The sequence below is a fragment of the Rhynchophorus ferrugineus genome, unplaced genomic scaffold, assembly GCF_030347505.1.
Source record: "Rhynchophorus ferrugineus isolate W39M unplaced genomic scaffold, kcgeb_rfMv2 rfM3, whole genome shotgun sequence".
Lineage (NCBI taxonomy): Eukaryota > Metazoa > Arthropoda > Insecta > Coleoptera > Curculionidae > Rhynchophorus > Rhynchophorus ferrugineus.
The window spans coordinates 21,699,415-21,717,525 of record NW_027472582.1 but is presented as its reverse complement, the minus strand read 5'-3'; the positions used below and the strand labels follow the sequence as shown (position 1 = coordinate 21,717,525).

The window sequence follows — 18,111 nt, the reverse complement described above, 5'->3', positions numbered from 1 at the left end:
TTTAAGCCGAATTAAGCTGCTATCGGTAACTATACTTTGTCATTGATGACCTTTATCATGTTCGACTACACAGGACGGAATGGCTATATTCAGATAAGATTGCAACTTCGTGCAATAATATACAATATCCTAATTAGATTTCAGTTATATACTATTGTCTTAAGTACACAAAAGTCATAAAACAAACCAATTCATATAGTAATACCAGTGATAAGCTTGGGTTAAACGAAAAACCACAGATAAAGAAAAGTAATCTTTTACTGATAATTCAGGATATCCTTTTGAATTGAACGCAATACTTTTTTATGGTAGTATTATCTTGTTTTATTCTTTAAGGTTTTGCAATATTTACAATTTTTATAACCTTATATTATTTTTATAAGCCCACTTTACCCTTTATTTTTAATTTTTTTTCAACATCTAGTTATGTTTTACCAACCTTTTCTTTAATTAGATAGCCTATCATATTTTCGACCTGAAACACAATAAAAACAATCAATAATTCGGCCATTTTTGGCAAAAATATTTTCCTATATTTTTGAAAATTGCATTGGTTTTTTTCTTTTTTACTCCAATGATCCACGTTTATGTGTCTAGTTTAGGACTGCGTTTTAGTATTTAGTTTTAATTTAGTCTCACGTCAGGATATCGCTAATTCTCTATATTATTAGGTTTACTGTTGCTACTAAGGTTTATTTTTAATTTTAGATGTATCTATAACATTCACTTTTACATTTGACATATAAAGTAACAATTGTGTATTTACTAACTGTACAGATCTAGGATGAATTTGAAATTAATATCAACAATATTTACTATTGATCATAATAATATTTACATTTACCTCTAATGCAGTCTGTAACACAGTTCGATGTTCTTTCATCATGTATTTTCCAAATTTAAAATTCATCAAAAATCTTATGTGCAATATATTCTACTCCACAGTATTTACCTTATGAGTCTAAAAATGATATTGACAGAACTTTAAATGGACTTAAAATATTTGTCTATGGGTTCTTTCTTCTATATTGTTTTTTTTTTCACAGTGGAATATATCTTTCGACAAAGCGGGGGCAGATTAATTTGTTGTTACTACAAAGATGTAAAATGTTTTAACTTTATATAGCTTTATACTATTTATATATATTTTATTTGAAATTAGGTTTGTTCTGTCATGGTGTCGGTAATACTGAAATAACCAAAAGTAATACAAATGAAATGAAGTAAAATTGTATCCTTTTCATTTGTACTTTGAAATGTTGTCAGATTAAAAAAAAATGGAAGCACGACTCTGTCATATAAATCATAAAACTAACACCGTTAATTTAATTGAACTTACTAATACATATGACACACCACAAATAGAAAATGGCTATCTTAATCTTGGCTATGGCTACATTGGTTGATGGCACTGCTATATTTGCTGTAGGAAACAATGACGAAGAAGCAACAAGAAAATTGCAACATGCTATTTACTATATTATTAAGTGGACCCAGGCATAGACAATAAGGGCCAACGTGAGTAAATCAGTACATATAGAATTCACCTACAACCAAACTGTTCATGTACCATTAAATATGAATAATTCTATTATTCAACATAGTAACAATGCTACGTACTTTGGGATGAATCTTGATGCAAAACTTCGTCGGAAGGAGCATATCAAAAAGAAAACAACTTGAATGTGATCGTTATTTGGAAGGAAATATAAATTATCCATACATAATAAGTTGCTTCTGTCAAGCAAATAGTAAAATCTATATGAACTTATGAACTTATGAGGATGTTCTACGAGAAGTAATATCAATATCAATGCGAGAAGTATTTCAGAATAAAGTTCTGGGAAGTATTGTGCACCCAGATACTATCAGAACAATTAGTCACAATTTGGATTCCAACAGTCATAGAGGAAGAAATTTGCAACAAGACATGAGGAAAGAATTCATGGGGGTTCCCAATATCGAAAACCTGCAACTCTTGGATAACACTGAAATAGAACGCAGACTCAAGATGACTAAACGATGTGATCTTGTGTAGTTGTATAGTAAAGTGCAGTATATAGTAAAAACACTGAAAAGTGCTACTATTTGTATATTAAAGTCTAAGTAAAGGCTAATGAGTCTTTTTAATAACTATTTTTAAGCCACTGTAGAGACAAATTGTAAATTAGTCGGCAATCGCAAATCATATACAAATGTTCTGTTGTTCTCCATATAAATTTGTCAGAGAGAGATGTCAGATTTGTAATTCATGTAAGATCTAACACATCTAACAATCTAGTGCCCACTATTTTTTATAAAAGCTGGTGAGGTGCTTCTGGTGAGGATGTCAGTTAAGGCATACTAACGATGTTCTTCCAATCTGTCTAACTAATATAGCAACTAACTTTTTATAAGTTACCTTCTTAGTACTCTTTATTAGATGCGATGCATTTGACAAGTCATTTTTTCCCGGTTTATTTTTTCCCCTGTTTGAAGAACCTCTTCAACTTTGATATCCTCCGGTACTTGACCTGAATGTTTATCTAATAATTCACTCTCCGATACTCCGATTTTCCCTTATAAGTTTTCTAAACTAGTATGTATGAGTTGAGATTGATAGAGTTTCAAATATCAAAGGAGCACATTTTTCTTTGTTATAACGTAACTGGACTAAATATCTTGAAATTAAGTAATTAAATCTCATACAATAACGACCACTTTAACAACAACTATATTTGTCTTGTATCAAAACAAAAAAAAATGCTTTTTACCGTACTTTTAATCGATTTAGATATTATATTTAATTGGATGTTCTCCAAAGGATCTGTCAAATAACTTGTACGTTTACCATCATGCGTAAAGGAATTTTTACGAAGTTTTTTCCCCTTAAGACATCTAAAATGCTGCGTCTAAACGGTAATGTACATAACGTGCCTCACGTCAATAATGCATTATGTATGCTCTGTAACAGATTCCGGCGTACTTTTTTCTGTTACGCTGAAAATTAACACATTCCGTGTTCGAGTCGAGTCCCAACGAGAAGATCCTCGTGCAGGTCACGTAGATTTCGTGCTTTTTCGGGAAAGATCGCGGTCAGGTCGAAGGAGTCGGCCGTTTTTCTTTTTTCGTTTATCGTAATACGCGTGTCCATCAAAGTGATGTATGTGATCGTTTGTTTTGGGTTTTTTACGGAATTTTATGTGATTGTTCTATAGTAATATTCGCCTTTTTTATTTTTATGTTTAATTATTGAAGAACTAATCTTGCCTGAAGACGTACCGATATATTGTATTTGATAAATTTCAGAAATAATAAAAAAATAAAAAAATATATAGAAATTTTCTGATATCACGATATTGTCTAATAATATATTATATTAATTATGGGTTATAAATTAATTTTAAAGGAGTTACAAAAGAAGGTTTTGCTGTGTATAAAACCGTATCGATTAGGTTTGAAACCAACCTTTAAGCTTCACTGATATGCTTGACTTTTCAGTATGTGTTATTTTTTAAGTTTGTCGAAAATATCTGAATTTGTATTGAGTAAATCGCATTTTAGGGAAGTTTAACTTTTTCACTTTAACTTATAGAATAAGTCTGTGGAAGGTCCTCAAATGCAATGTAACGCTTATGGTAAGCATCTATTTCAACATGTGAGTTCTGGTTTCGATGCTTTAAAAGCGACAGTTTTGATATCGAAGAAAAAGAGCCTTCTGGTCAGTTAAAAAAATTGAAGATGAAAATTTGAAGGCATTATTCGATCATACATCAATCGTCACTATCCCTATCGATTACAAAAACAGCTAGAATACGAGTAAAGATACTTCAATGTTGTTTTTTAGTGTGACAACGGTCAACAACATGTTCCGAAACCAGTGAAAACATACTTTAAACATAACATACAAAAAACAGCAGCGTTTCACTTGTTATAAAGATATCGAGAAAGGGGCCCATTCGTAGATACTCTCAAAAGATACATCGTTCTTCCGATAATTTTTTAATTATAATTTTAATTTACCCAAAAGATGGGAAAATATAGCGCCTATCGATGCACAACATGTTTTTTTCACAGTCTCAAAAAGTTTTAAATAAAAACAGGTTAAAGGTTAAAACTAATTTATAGGGCCAAAAATTATAATTAAATTGTAAAATAAGGAAATAACTAGTATCCCAGGGGAGGATTACTTCAAAGGGGATGAAATTAATTTGAGACAAATAAAGAATTCCTTGGTATTTTATGTCCAAAATGTTATTGTCCTTTAAATTTGATTTTATTGTATAATTAACATCTATTATATATTCATATCATATCTTTTTTAAAATTTTTTATTTAGTATATTACATAATTAAATACGGGGTTTAAATATTTGTCAGAAATATTTCAATTGTATTGTTCGAATGTTAATTTTCTTACAACAGTAATGGAGATTAAAATATCATTAGTTCATTGGCGCAAAAGTTATTTACTCTATGGGTTACAGTTTTCTGTTGTCTTTGTGTTCCTAATCGTGTGTGGTCTTATTTGTTTATTTTCAGTTAATGTCAGTTGTTTTTGTTATGGAGGTCGTCACTTTTCGATATTGACATTTTTATTTAGATTGATCATAAATCATTGTCATATTTCATTTACATAATCTGTACACATTTTATTTACGCCAATGTAAATAAACTGAACAAGGTTGTAATACATTATCAAATAAATATTACTTTAAATAAACGCATCATTAAACAAGAACAATGCTGTTTTGTAAAACCTTTGTAAATATTGCCGTCCTGTCAAATCACTATTACAATTTGACTCTTGTCATTCACCATATGATCTGCTGGCCAACGAGAAGGCTTGTATTCGGCGATGTATCGATCTGTTATCCTGGAAAATATGTTTTGATTTTGTAGCGTTTCTGAAATCCGAATATATTATATAATTCGCTAATGCAACACTATGTGTTATTGATATATTAATAATAGTTTCATATTCAAATTATTGTATCGCCATAGATATTGTGATATTTGTACTCGAATAAGCAATAGTTATAATGAACTGTGTATATAATTCTTTCAGTTCGTTACACGCATTTATTTTTCTTTTTAAATAGTTTAATATCACTGAAATTGTTTATGACTGTGATCATGAACAATTATTTTTGTAGTTTGTTACTTTTTATGTTACTTGCAATTATAATTTCGTATATTTTATATTATATTACCATATATTTAATATTGTTATACTGTATTATATATTAAAACTTAATCTTTAGTAATATCGAATTTATTAATAATATATTTTTAACAAAAAGATTGAACCGGCTTCAAAAAGTAAATAAGGAACTCACTAGAGAGTAAGAAATAATCAAACTTATGTTTTTAGCACAAAAGAAAAACGTTTTAAAACAAAGTATGTACATAATAATCGTTGTAATAACTAAATAAAAATAAACAAAAACCTTATTTCACCTATCTACTACACGTATTTTATATTCTACTTATACACACAGCTTAATACCTAACTACATCTATTCATCTATGTACAATATTATTTTAACTACCACTAAACTGATCACTTTGAAGTTGGTGCCGAACCCAAACAGTTATATTAATTTAAATTTGTTTTGTTCGTAATTTAATTTTGTGTATATGTTACAAATTTATATTACTATTTTTGTATTGCTAGTTGCTCCAGAAGTTATTTTGATTGTTTTTAATTTAATCTTAATTTATGAAATTCATTTTTTACTATTGCATCAATACACAAGCGACTAGTTTCAGATACATATATGAGTAGGTATCTCCGTAATTAAAATTAAATTAAACTACTTAAGATAAAGTTAAGATTTAATGCTTTTAACTATACAAGTTTATGTGGTTCACTGTAATCTTCTGACATACTGCATGTTTTCCAGCTGTATTTCTTCTGTGTTGCTGTGATTTAGTAACGTTATATTATGTTTTATGTCTAAATTTTGGTAGTTCTTCGTAGGTTACAATGTAAGTTATGAAAAACTTGGTTTTGGCATCGTTGGATTATTAGTTGGTTTGATGTTATAGTGCAACTCTATTTAAACCTCCATGATAAACCAATCTCTTAGATTTTAGATTAAATTGGAAGTTCTCTGCAGTTAATGAGTTAATCTGCACAATCTTTTATTCTGAGTCTGATATAATCTGCTCAGCTTTAGTAGTGTAACGTGATGTCATTTTGAAATCGAGGATTTTTGAGACATGTTACTAGTTTTTCTTTCTTTTCTTTTACTACACATTCTTTCGATCTTCAAAATGGGCGGCAAAACAATTAAAAATGCAATTAGGTAACGCCATATTCAAATATTCTTTGTTATATTCATTGCTAATGGTTTTGCCTTTCTGAAGATAGCCATTACCTTAACAATTTATTTAGGACGGTTTAAACCAAATAGTGCTTTGAATTGTCGATGCCTTGTTCCATACTACGCCATTGCAACTTTTAAACTAAACGCTAGTTTGTCATGATACTTTGACAAGTTTCGTTTGAAGATTAGGTATGCTAGGTTAAGTTTAGGAATATATTGTAGGAATATTCGTCGGGTCGGTCGAAATATGTGGCTGGCGATGCGATTGTTTGTCTAAACACTCACTACTATTTTTGGAAGGAATTTGCACGAGAACTAAAAGCACTGATTGAAGAAATACTTGTTTATTTCGATACTAAATGATACATGTGGTCCACGGGAGAATTGACAGGATATTAGGTTAATGTGAAGGAAGTACGGTAGCGCTGTGGAAGTGGCCTAAAGGATCGTGGCGGTCGCCACAATATGAATATGACGCCATCCAACAGATCTTAACATAAAGTATAGGCTATTTTACAGAAAATATAAATATATTTATTTCAGTAATAGTATATGTATAATGTCATAACATTATGTGATTTATATATTTGATAATATAAGATCATTAAAGTAGGAAAAACTATTTTACCATTTTTGAACTATACCTTAAATACAAATACCATTAGAGGATCATGTAAAATGTCAACAGAATTTTTTTTTAAATGCATTATTGTTGAACAACATTCAGAATGTATCTGGCTTACTGATTATTAGTGTTATTGAGATTATTATTTTATGTCCGTAAATGGATTATTTTGCAGTAGTATCCATAAAAATTTACAAATATGCAAAAATGTTTTAAGCGGTATTCGAACTGAGGAGGTTCTTGTCAACAGATAAAATATCAACTCGAAGTCCACATAATTAACAATTAATATTGCGACTAAAGCGTGATATAACGTATAAATTTAACACACTGAATAATTAAACGGGAACAATCTGATATAACGTTTTCTCTGCTTTTTCATTTGTTTTCCTGTCCGTTCGTTGTTAGCCAGAAACCAGTTAAAAACCGCATTTTATAATTAACTTTAAAGGCACACACATACATAATTAAGAACGAAACAGGCCATGATTTTAATGGATGAAGTCATTCTCTGAAAATACAGAGCAAGACGATTTTATTAAGTATTAGCGCGCAACTCCACTAACTCTCATTTAACAACAACCGCAAACAAAATGTTACGACTGCCGTCTGTAATTGGTCAATAATTTATCAAGTGCGCTGACACGAACGACACACGCCCCGTTCATTTGTTTTTATTAAAGCGACAGATTATTAGCGTCTAACAAGCTGTTGAAAAGCGACATTTTGGTTTATGGAAAAAATGTCGATTGCTGTCGATATGAGTCGGATCTTTCACGTTACTCACCGAGATGGGTGATATCTACCGAGCGCCAACTCCGCGAGGCGCTTAGTCACGAGCCTTTTGGAAAGAAATCTATGGTTCTCCTTTTTTTAGTGTATAATCAAGTCGTCCTCGTATCGATTATCTTTCAGGCGGATGAATTCTTTTCAGATGTATAGTTTAAGCCTGAGTCAGAAATCTTTCTTTCGTTTCTGATATATCATCTGTTTAGTAACTTAATATGTTTTTATGTTCTGATCTTATTTTAATGTTACTTCTTCTCATTCTTTCTTCGTTCATTAAACTCACTTCAACAATCGCCAAACTGTTATTTTATCTTATGAATAATTTTTAATATTTGGCCTATAAATTAGTTTTAAAGTGAATCATTGGCACCATGCATTGCTTTCAAAGAATTGTTCATCAATAGCTGCTGTATTTTATCACCTTTCAGGTAATTTACGGATTTCATTTTGAAAGAACGATGTCTCTTGAGGCTACCAACGAATTGTCCCATTTTTTGGTATCTTCATAAATAGTGACGCACTGCTTAGATAGGTCAGGCCTTATATGTCGGTACAAGTACTAATTAGAAGGAGCAAGGTCTGGAGAATACGGTTGGTTAATAGAGATCTCCATTGATGGTTTAATCGACGACATAGCGATTTACTCACAAACAGTACAAATTCGTACATTTTCAGTGTACTGAAAATCATGATTATTCACACTTCGACGAAATGTCAATCTAGCCTGTCAATGTGAGTTCAACATGAAGTTAAATTAATTTATAGACCTAATAATAATTTAATATGATCGTTCGTCAGAGATGGTAAATTCATAAGTCCAATCGACATGAGAACACTATTCTTCAATAAGTTTTTTTTTAATTAGTTTACTTCAATTACAGCTTCAGCATATCGTCTCCTTTTTAATTATCCTTGAAGTAGACAGACAAACCATCATCTGCAGGATACAGCCAGTAGGGTAGGACATCCAATTTTTTTTTGATCGATTTTGAACTAGGTTTATAAGCAAATAGCACAATCTATTTGGTTTCTGAAGTTCATAGTAAATTCAGATTGTAAATAATATTGTTCATGTTAGAGTTTTCCTGCTTTTACGCTTATGCTTGCAAAAAATCCTTCCTTTTTGTTGCTGAGGCTTGTCCAACAGATTTAGCGCTTGTTCTGGTTTTGCCTAGTATTTTCCAATTTGATTTGACTAAAATTAATTAATTAAAGGATTAAAAAAAGCACCTAAAATTGTAAATTATTTAAAAAGGAAAACAAGGTTTAAAAAAAATTACCGAAAGTCACTGAAAATTTATATATTTGGCTTTTTGTTTGTTTATATTTTATATATTCATTGATCATAAATAAAAATAAAAACAATTTTAAATTTGAATTTACAATCTCTATAAAGGCAAATTATAAATAAAACGACAAATTATATAATATAAAATTGCACCAATAAAATTAGTTATTTTTTTACCCTTTATATCTGGGAGTTAAAATAGATCGGGAAAATAAATTATTCGTTATAAGATTTTTGTTTCATTTTTTTATTTGCCTTAAAATGTTGTAATATATAAAAGTTAAAATAAAGTAAAGGTCAAAGTTAAACTTGGCATTATTGTGTGGTATTGACGTCTTACATTAATGTGACTTGAGTTCGCTGCTATTTTGAATAGACTATATTATCGTAGTAAAACACATTTTTTGGCAAAATTAGTTTTTGTTATTCAAAATAATTTCCTTCAAGTGTGATACATTATAGCGACCTTCCAACTTTTCGATACCATTTATGTAGTACGTGTATATTTGTGTACAGTGTATAATCAGTGTATCACTCTTGACGGGAATAATGTTGAATAAAAAAAACTAATTTTGCCAAAAAATGTGTTTTATTATGGTCGGGGACTTTTCAATTAACATGTTAGATCAAGAATCCTTTATATAATTAATCCTTTGAAATATTTCCATATAAATTGGACGAGATAGTTAAAAGCTTATAATCTGTATATTTATGACTAATTATAGTTAAAAGATAAGCCAAGCCTATGATTATTTATATTTACTGATTAATGTTTTTATAATCTCTATTTTTCAGAAATATTCCAGTTTTCTAAAATCCCACTTTCATCTTATCGAAAACGATGAAACTGTAACATTTCTGTATGATTAATTAATATAAAAATTTTAACATTTAGAGATTTTGGTTCTGTTCGTGGTTATTTTACAGTTGAAAATATTCAACCACACCGGAAATTATAATTTAATTTACATTGTTGGTATATTACTTTGCTAAGTATATTTTTTGTTTCAGGTATGTACAATACAATAAATACAGATGAAAAACGGCTTTACCAGTGTGGGTAAGTCGTCTAAATATAGATTCATTCAATTTCGGTATGGAATTCTGTTAAATTTAACGGCATGCATATCAATAAAAAGATAGGTGTTAGTGAAAGTTTTTTAATGTTAATTTTTACTTTCAAAAGCCCCAATATGGCTATATATTTATGTGTTCTGGTAGTTTAATCAATATGTATGCACTTTATATTGCAGTGCTAATTTATTTGTTATTGAGTCCTTGTGGTAAAACTTTTTTTTAAATCGCCTAGTAGACATTGTGTCTTCATCAATTAGTGGAATGATTCGTTAAACGATATCAATGAGTGGTTTAATATTTATTATTAAAATTATTAATGTAGTTATGGCAAACCTTCACATCTATGTATACAATGTGATATTTAAAAATAATGAAATAAATTTTTCGAGCATCTTTACAAATGATACATAATTTTCCATATGACAATTAATTCAATTTAATTAATTCATATTATCTTCAAATTTACGACCATATCCCAGCAGGATTCAAACACGCGACTACCGCAACAATAGAAGGACCGTCCTGACGCTTTGGCCACTGACCAACCAAGCCTTGCAATTTCTTGTTGACAGTTTAGATAATATTTTGTTGTTTTGTTTGATAGAAATATAGACTTGTTTAGAGATGATAAGATTTTGATCGGCATAAATTATTGTTTCATAGACATTAACACGTCGTTTTTAATAGAAATTTAATGTTTTTGTACCAAAGCGAGATGAGATGCATTTTAAGGTCAATGGCGTCTTTTGAAATTGAATTATTTTTTATCTCTCAATGATTGTTGAGTGCTAAAGCTTGATTTGATTGAGCTTTTTTTCTTTTTTTTCTTTCAACAATATTTACACACTTTATAGCAATAACACTAAAGAACATAATTGTGAGCGCATCGTTACCAATTTGTATCTTATTTTTGATCATAGTAGTATATTTATTGATCTTAGAAAAATTGCACAAGAGTTAGATAATGTTATACTTATAGTCTATTCACATTTCATTTACCCTAGGAGAAAAGAAATATATGGTCTATCCAAAGTAGTAGTCAACAGTGTAATGTTAAGTGAATGAAGTGAATGAATGACAAAATAAATGATGTTTTATAACAATTCTGTTTCATTATTTTATTTGCATTAGAATACTGTAATATATAAAAGCTAAAATAAATGCAATGCAAATAAAGCAACATTGCCAATTTTGAACGTCTTAAATTGAGATGACGTAAGTTCACTGTTACTTTGGAAAGACTATACGTGATTATCTGAATTAGAAAAATAAAACCAGTTGATTTGCTGAACGATTAAATAACTATTATTATCAATAGGTAATAAATAAGTTTAAGATCTGTGCATTCAGTTTTGATCAAATGTTTAAGCTTGAAGAAACGTTGCTATAATTGTTGTTTTCTAACGTTATATAAAGGAAATGTAAATAGATTGTAGTGTATCGGATATCATTAGTTGCATATACAGGTTTATTTCAAAGTAAGCATAGTTTCTTTGCTAAAGTAATTACCGTTAATAGCAGTGTCAATAAGAGCAAGATTTCTTACTGGAAATCGTTATTTTTAGACTTAGAACCAAATTAAATGTGATGGTGTTTCAGAAATGATAAAGAAAAGCGAAAATGGTACACAATATTTTAATAATATTGAACGTATAGAATTTTTTCTTATACATAAGCTATTATATAAGTAATAGAAAGTCTAAAGTAGCATACTTATTGTAATACTCATCTATTTCAGGTTTAAAATGAACTGAAAGTTTAGTCGGCATTGTGCCAAAAATGTATTTAAAGAAACTTTTCAACACGGAAATATCTAGCATAGTTTTGTGGCAATATTTTGGATATATTTTATTGGTCAGATGATACGGGATTGTTTTTAATTTTGTTATTTTTATTAATCGTATTTTTAATAAGAACTATATAAACATTGTTTAAAACTATTTACATTTTATTTAGAAATTTTATTCCTTGATTATTCGACTTCAGTTAATCTTCATTTTTATATGTTTGAAATAGTTGACGTTTTATTTACTTTTTTGGAGGAATGAATGCTTTTTTTAGTAAACATCTTTGGAAGTTTAACCTACAATCATCTACAACTTTTTTCTACCTACTTACGGATATAGGACATTTACATCAAAATACTTCGGATCAACTAATATTTGCAGTTAGAGTAGGACCTTTCATTTAAATTTTCGTTTACAATAATTAGGGCGTTCAGAAAAAATTCAGTCATCCCCGAGAAACTTACCGAGATAAAGGTGTATAAAGTTTGCAGACCTTTAATATTTCTTCTATTATAAAATTATTTAGTTTTCAAATTGTTTTGATTTGTATCTGTACAACTTTATTTCGTGTGATAAAATATATTTTTATTAATATATATTTATTTATCTTTATGACTCATATTATTGTGTAATTCCATTTTAACTTTTACGGTGCAATAGGGTAAGATAATGCCTAAATCTATTTAAAAAAAAACTATTGTGTTATATGACTTAACACACCAATTTATATTGATAGTTTTAATAATTTTCTTGATTATGTATCTTTGGTTATTGCACTAATACTGTCATACAGGGTGTGGCAAAAATCCCGCTACCATTGACGATGGAACGATTTATTTTCAATAAATTTTATCACTATTTCTGTTCGTTCTCGTGGCCTATATTTATCCCTAATAAGATTTGGACGTCGACAACCATTGGTTAAAGCGAAACAGAGCTAAAAGTTACTTAATCAAGATGGCACACAATCAAAATGGTAGCGGGACTTTTGCCCCACCCTATACTAGTGACATATTTTTTATTGAATTATGTTATATGCTGATTAATCTTTTTTTTGTTCTTTTTTATTTGTTCAACTTTATTTAATGTGATAAAAATAAATCCGTATTTATAGCTACTTTCAACCTGTTAAACGCATCTGCTGACCTATTTTTCCTATAAGCTGACTAGTAAAATTACCTTTATCCGTTCGTTTTTAAATCTAATCGTACATATGACTACATTGTAAGAAACAACGACCTGCGTCATAAAAACATTGGTTTATCTATAAGAAATCACACATGTTTCCTTTATTATATTATGTTTATTTCCAAAGAAACTAATCAGTGTCTAAAATTGGATATGTGTATTTGGTGTTGCGCCAATGTTTGATATAAAGAAAATTGTCGATTTTTTGCACATCTAGAAAATGTTCGTGACACATTTGTTTTTGACTTTGAAAATGAGTGTGTGTGACTCCCACTACTCTATGCGCTTTTATATATTCAAAAATTAAATATTCGTTGCAGTTTACCATCATATCTTGTGCTTTATAGTGTTAGGGACTTTTCTCATTTGACATTAATAAATATAAGTGACGTGTTATGAAGTATTGAGAACATTTCTTAAAGTAAGTTTTTTATCTCAGTTTTTCGTGTTTTGCATTTATAAAATTAAGACATTTGAACTAAAAATAATATATTTGGTTATATCCAACATCAAGGTGCCTTTTTAAACAGCTGCAATGCTTTGCGGAATATAATCGTAGAGTATGGTTCCTGACATAGTAGAACCTAGTCACAGAATCGTACATTTTGATGCTCCTCAAACCAAGTCCAAACCTTTTTGGCTGTTTCTAAGGGCGCATCTTGTAATATGGCAGTGTTAGTCGTAGTAAAACTTCATCATTGAGGGTATTGAGATATTCAGTCGCAGTATTCTGGCCAGCGATGTGAGTGACAGGACTAGCTGAATAGCACGATATTGCTGGCCAAATTATAATGGAACTTAGTGGTGTCGGTCCCCGAGAAAAATATCGATATATCGATAGTTTTTTATATATATCGAAAATGTATTTGCAACAACTATTGTAACAACTTTTTAAGAAAAAATAACAATATTTTTAATAAACCTTTAAAATAAAGTACCGATTTGTATGGTGTATTAAAAATAATTGAAAGTTTTTTTTTATAATATTTTAAGCAATATCGTTAATTTTTTTTGAAAAATTTTCGAAAATATTGGCTGATTAAAATATCAATATACTGATATATCGGTCAAAAAATATTGGCTGGATTGTAGACTTCTTCTTTTGGGTCCTTCATACATGAATAGACAGGGTTCATATTATTTTGTTTATCCCCTGTACTTGTTTCATGCATATTAATAGTATTTACAATTATGTGAAATATTTTTTTCCATGTTTTTTTATTTACTTTTTCTATATCTGTCAAATTGTATGGCATAATTATCGCAAATATCAATTTGTGTCGTCTAAAATAATAAAACCTTTTTGAGACAGGATATTGATTATATTTTAGTAATGGAATATCTTATGTAGAAGATTTTAAAATTAATTGTGACGCTGAAGTATTATTCCATATTCGGATTAGCTTAATGCTTTAACTACATTTTAATAAGGTCATTAATTAAGTTTTTGAAGGCCAAATTTATCTTATACATTTGTATCTTTAAACAAATGATAAAACGCCAATGGAATACTTAATATATTAAGAATTTAATATCTCATTAATCAAATATAATTACAATATAAGCCAATTAGATTTTTAGAATGTTTTTTTTACATGATACCCTTTAAAAAACCAATAAAGAAACCTGACTAAATAAAGATAATAACTAACAGAAAACTAAATTACATAAACAGCTTTGATTGATAAAATATTGTATTTGAAAGTACAGTGTATATCAGAAAATATCTCAAAAAATGACTGAATAGCTATTATCTTAATTAAGTCCATATCTCCGATCTTCCATAAATATTATTTTTCATAGAGAAATATCAGAAAATTAAGAAGGGTCAAAACCTTTTATTCCAACATTTTTAGATCGATTAAAGTTTAATGAGTTGAAACTGTGGGAGAACCTATTTTATTATATATAAATAACATTTTAAGATTTTTGAGTGATTAGGCATATTTTAAATGTTTAAATTTAATGTGCAAAGACGCGATTAGTTTTAGATATTTATTTAGGAAACAACTTAAATTGATAATGTTAAATGCAGTTTGAAATGATGATGATTAGTGTTGTGAATTACTCAACGTACTGGCTTAGGTGACGATGAGTTTAGATGTGATGTCAAGTTAGAATCTTGATACTTACTGATTACTAAACGTGCGAGAATACTGCCACGATGAGATTGATTGTATTGTTCGAGTTCGGTTTGGACAGAGTTCTGTTCTGTTGTTGACTGTACGCTTCCTGGTAAGTGTTGATGATGAGAATCTTTTTACATGTTTACTTAGTGCCTGGTTTATTTCGATAGCTGTGTTTGATGGTAAGAATACTCTTCTTTTTGATAAATTGATTTAATAAATGAATTAAACCCCCCTTTCTGCAGCCTGATTTGTTAGCATTTCTTGAAGAAGAAAGATCAATGGTGACTAATGTCTTGATAAGGAACGCACGTATGTAGATTCTCACGTTCCCACATTTTTTCAAGGTCGATGCAGCTCTCGATGTTTGTTTGGTTATTGTAACAATCGGAAATCTTCCATTTAGTTAAAATCTTAAATCATGACGTCTGCAGTTTCATATCTTGAGTACTTGACTGAAAAGAGCGATAGTCTGCATGTTATTTTTGTCCTACATGTGCTTAATCTTGTCCGTTCCATGTTGTTTTAAATATTGTCTAAATATATCTAATAAATGAGACTCCTAAACTCCCTAGCAGTGATTTAAACGACAGGACGATCCTCATAATCTTGCGATAGTAACTGGTTTGAATCCCGCGTGCATGGATGTACTTTATGTTTGTGATTATAAATCTAAATGTAGACAACACTGCAAAATTTAATACGAAAAATGATCCCAGTCACTTCAGTGATCAGATCGGATGTCTTCTGGGATGATCTCTAAGTTGATTACTCGCCAGTGGATAGGCTTAATGCCGAGGAGCGTGTTAAGCAAGAGTTCAGTAATCCAGACCATATAATGCAAATATTTTTCTATAACGTCTTGTCCCTTTTTAATATTTTTTTAGTGCTATCAATTATGGTATATATTAGTATTCTATCTTCTACTTTTGTTATATTGAAAAGAAACTTAAGTACTTCTCTATTAACATTGCATTTACTTGTCATTAAAAAAAACATTATCCTTAATTAAAATGTACGTGCTTTTTATTATTTAGTGCTATCTCTCAAAAAATAAGTGATATGTTATTATGGCAAAATCTAAGAATAAGAAGAGATAGCTTAAAGATCTACAAGCTGTATAATAAAACAACCTTGGTGGAGTTGTTAATTAGGGCCTGTTCTGCTGCGATGCTTCTATAAAATCAGTCCGGAGTTGTTGGTCTGTGGAACTACTTAATAGAGAATGTAAATTAAAGTTGCACATTGTCTTATTCTAGAAGTTTTTTGTGAAATAGATTAAAATATAGACAATGTGCAACGTTCAACTTATGTTTTCTTCATAGCAAATCTCCCTGGAACTGAAGATATACAGTTAACTGACGATTTCTCAACCTCTGATAATACATCTCCCACTAAAAAAAATTAAAAGCCCCGTCACGTTCATTTTGTTCCCAGTTTGCTTCGGGAAAATATTACAACAAAAATGAATCGATGATTTTCAAATAGATCGATCCAAAGAAAGTCTTGAAGCAGTCTTGGTTAAGATTCCTTAAACACCTATGAGTTAGAAACTCAGCCAAAATAGATTTCTTTAAGTAAAAAAATAAATACCCTTAAAGTAGCAATTATGTATATTTACTATCAATCTGTTAGAGGTCATGGAGGTAGAGACATGTATCCTTCACCTAGTATGTTTGAGAAATCTTTTAAAGCGTTCAACACTTAATTTTTTTCACATCATTCTGTCGGAGCAAATTGTGAAGAAGGTGAACATGTTGGCGCTTTAGATAACTTATATTATTTTTTAACCGGAGATCTAGTATCACTAGAGGTTGTTAAATCACCAGTTCAGTTTATATTTTCAATTTCAGAGAACTTTGCTCTGACGAAAACAAGAGTGGAATGTTGTACGTTAGTCTATATTTCAGGCTACTTGGCAAAACTTCTGAAAAATGAGACAACATGCAATATTTGTCTACATACTATATTAAGTAGTTCCACAGATCAAATCATTCACTGGATACTGATCTCCATCAAGAATGTTACTAGACTTTGCTATAAAAACAACATATCAGTTATTTTGAGGAATATCTTAAAAATACACACAATTTGTAAGTGTTTTAACTGTCTAATCCGTACTGATTTTCAAGGCCAAATTTAGAAGTTATTCTGAGATGTTCATTGTATTTTTGGTTTAATCAAGTTAATGGAATATTGAATGATTTAAAGTTTACCTTCAATATATCAAAAGAAGATAGAACTCTATTATTAGATCCCATAAAATTGATTGCACTATACAAGTATGAAAAAGTGAGAAGGCGTTATAAAATAATATTTTACTTTTGCCTGGAATGGAGCTCTTAATGTTTTTTTATTTACACTTATATACACTTTTGTTTATATATATTTATATTATTTACATTTATGTATATTTGTATAGGATTTTATTTTTATAAATATTAAAAATTGAATTTGATTTTCATTTAAATACTATTGGACAATAAATGTGACGTCATAAAGTAATCACACGAAATGGCAGACCAATCACAGCAAAGTATTTTCCGTACAGATTTCTACATAATCATTTTAAACTAACCAATCAAATTCACGTTGTCAGCGCCACCAATGATTGGACTAAGCGAAACATTACCCCACCACTTACCATTGTAGTTGCACTCCCCTGTAACTTTATAAGTAGTAGGTGGACGTAAAAGCATATTATCTATTATATACATATGTAATATGTATATAATAGATAGGTAATTGATGAAAACAATGTTGTATAGGCATTTACCGTAAAACCTGTTCATGACAGACAGGTAAATATAAATTCTTCCAATCCAAATAACTTTGTATTATTTACTTAATCAACCAAATTTTTTAAAAAAGAGCGGGATTATTCTTTGGAGGACGATATCTCCTCTCTGTAATTGCTTTAC

General features: G+C 29.5%; 1 protein-coding gene across 40 annotated transcripts in view; it reads left to right on the top strand.

Moving 5' to 3' along the window:
• LOC143192762 (uncharacterized) overlaps window positions 1-18,111 on the top strand; it is a 175,324-nt gene that overhangs the window by 30,137 nt on the left and 127,076 nt on the right. For 4 of the 40 annotated variants that reach the window (XM_076398358.1, XM_076398346.1, XM_076398351.1 and 1 more), the window contains exon 1: window positions 13,386-13,485. The exons of 30 other annotated variants lie outside the window; for them this stretch is intronic. The gene's annotated coding sequence lies outside the window, so the exon portion shown is untranslated. Of the gene's footprint in view, window positions 1-10,023; window positions 10,073-13,371; window positions 13,486-18,111 lie in introns of those variants that run through there. 6 more of the 40 variants (XM_076398332.1, XM_076398352.1, XM_076398328.1 and 3 more) reach the window with 2 other exon arrangements.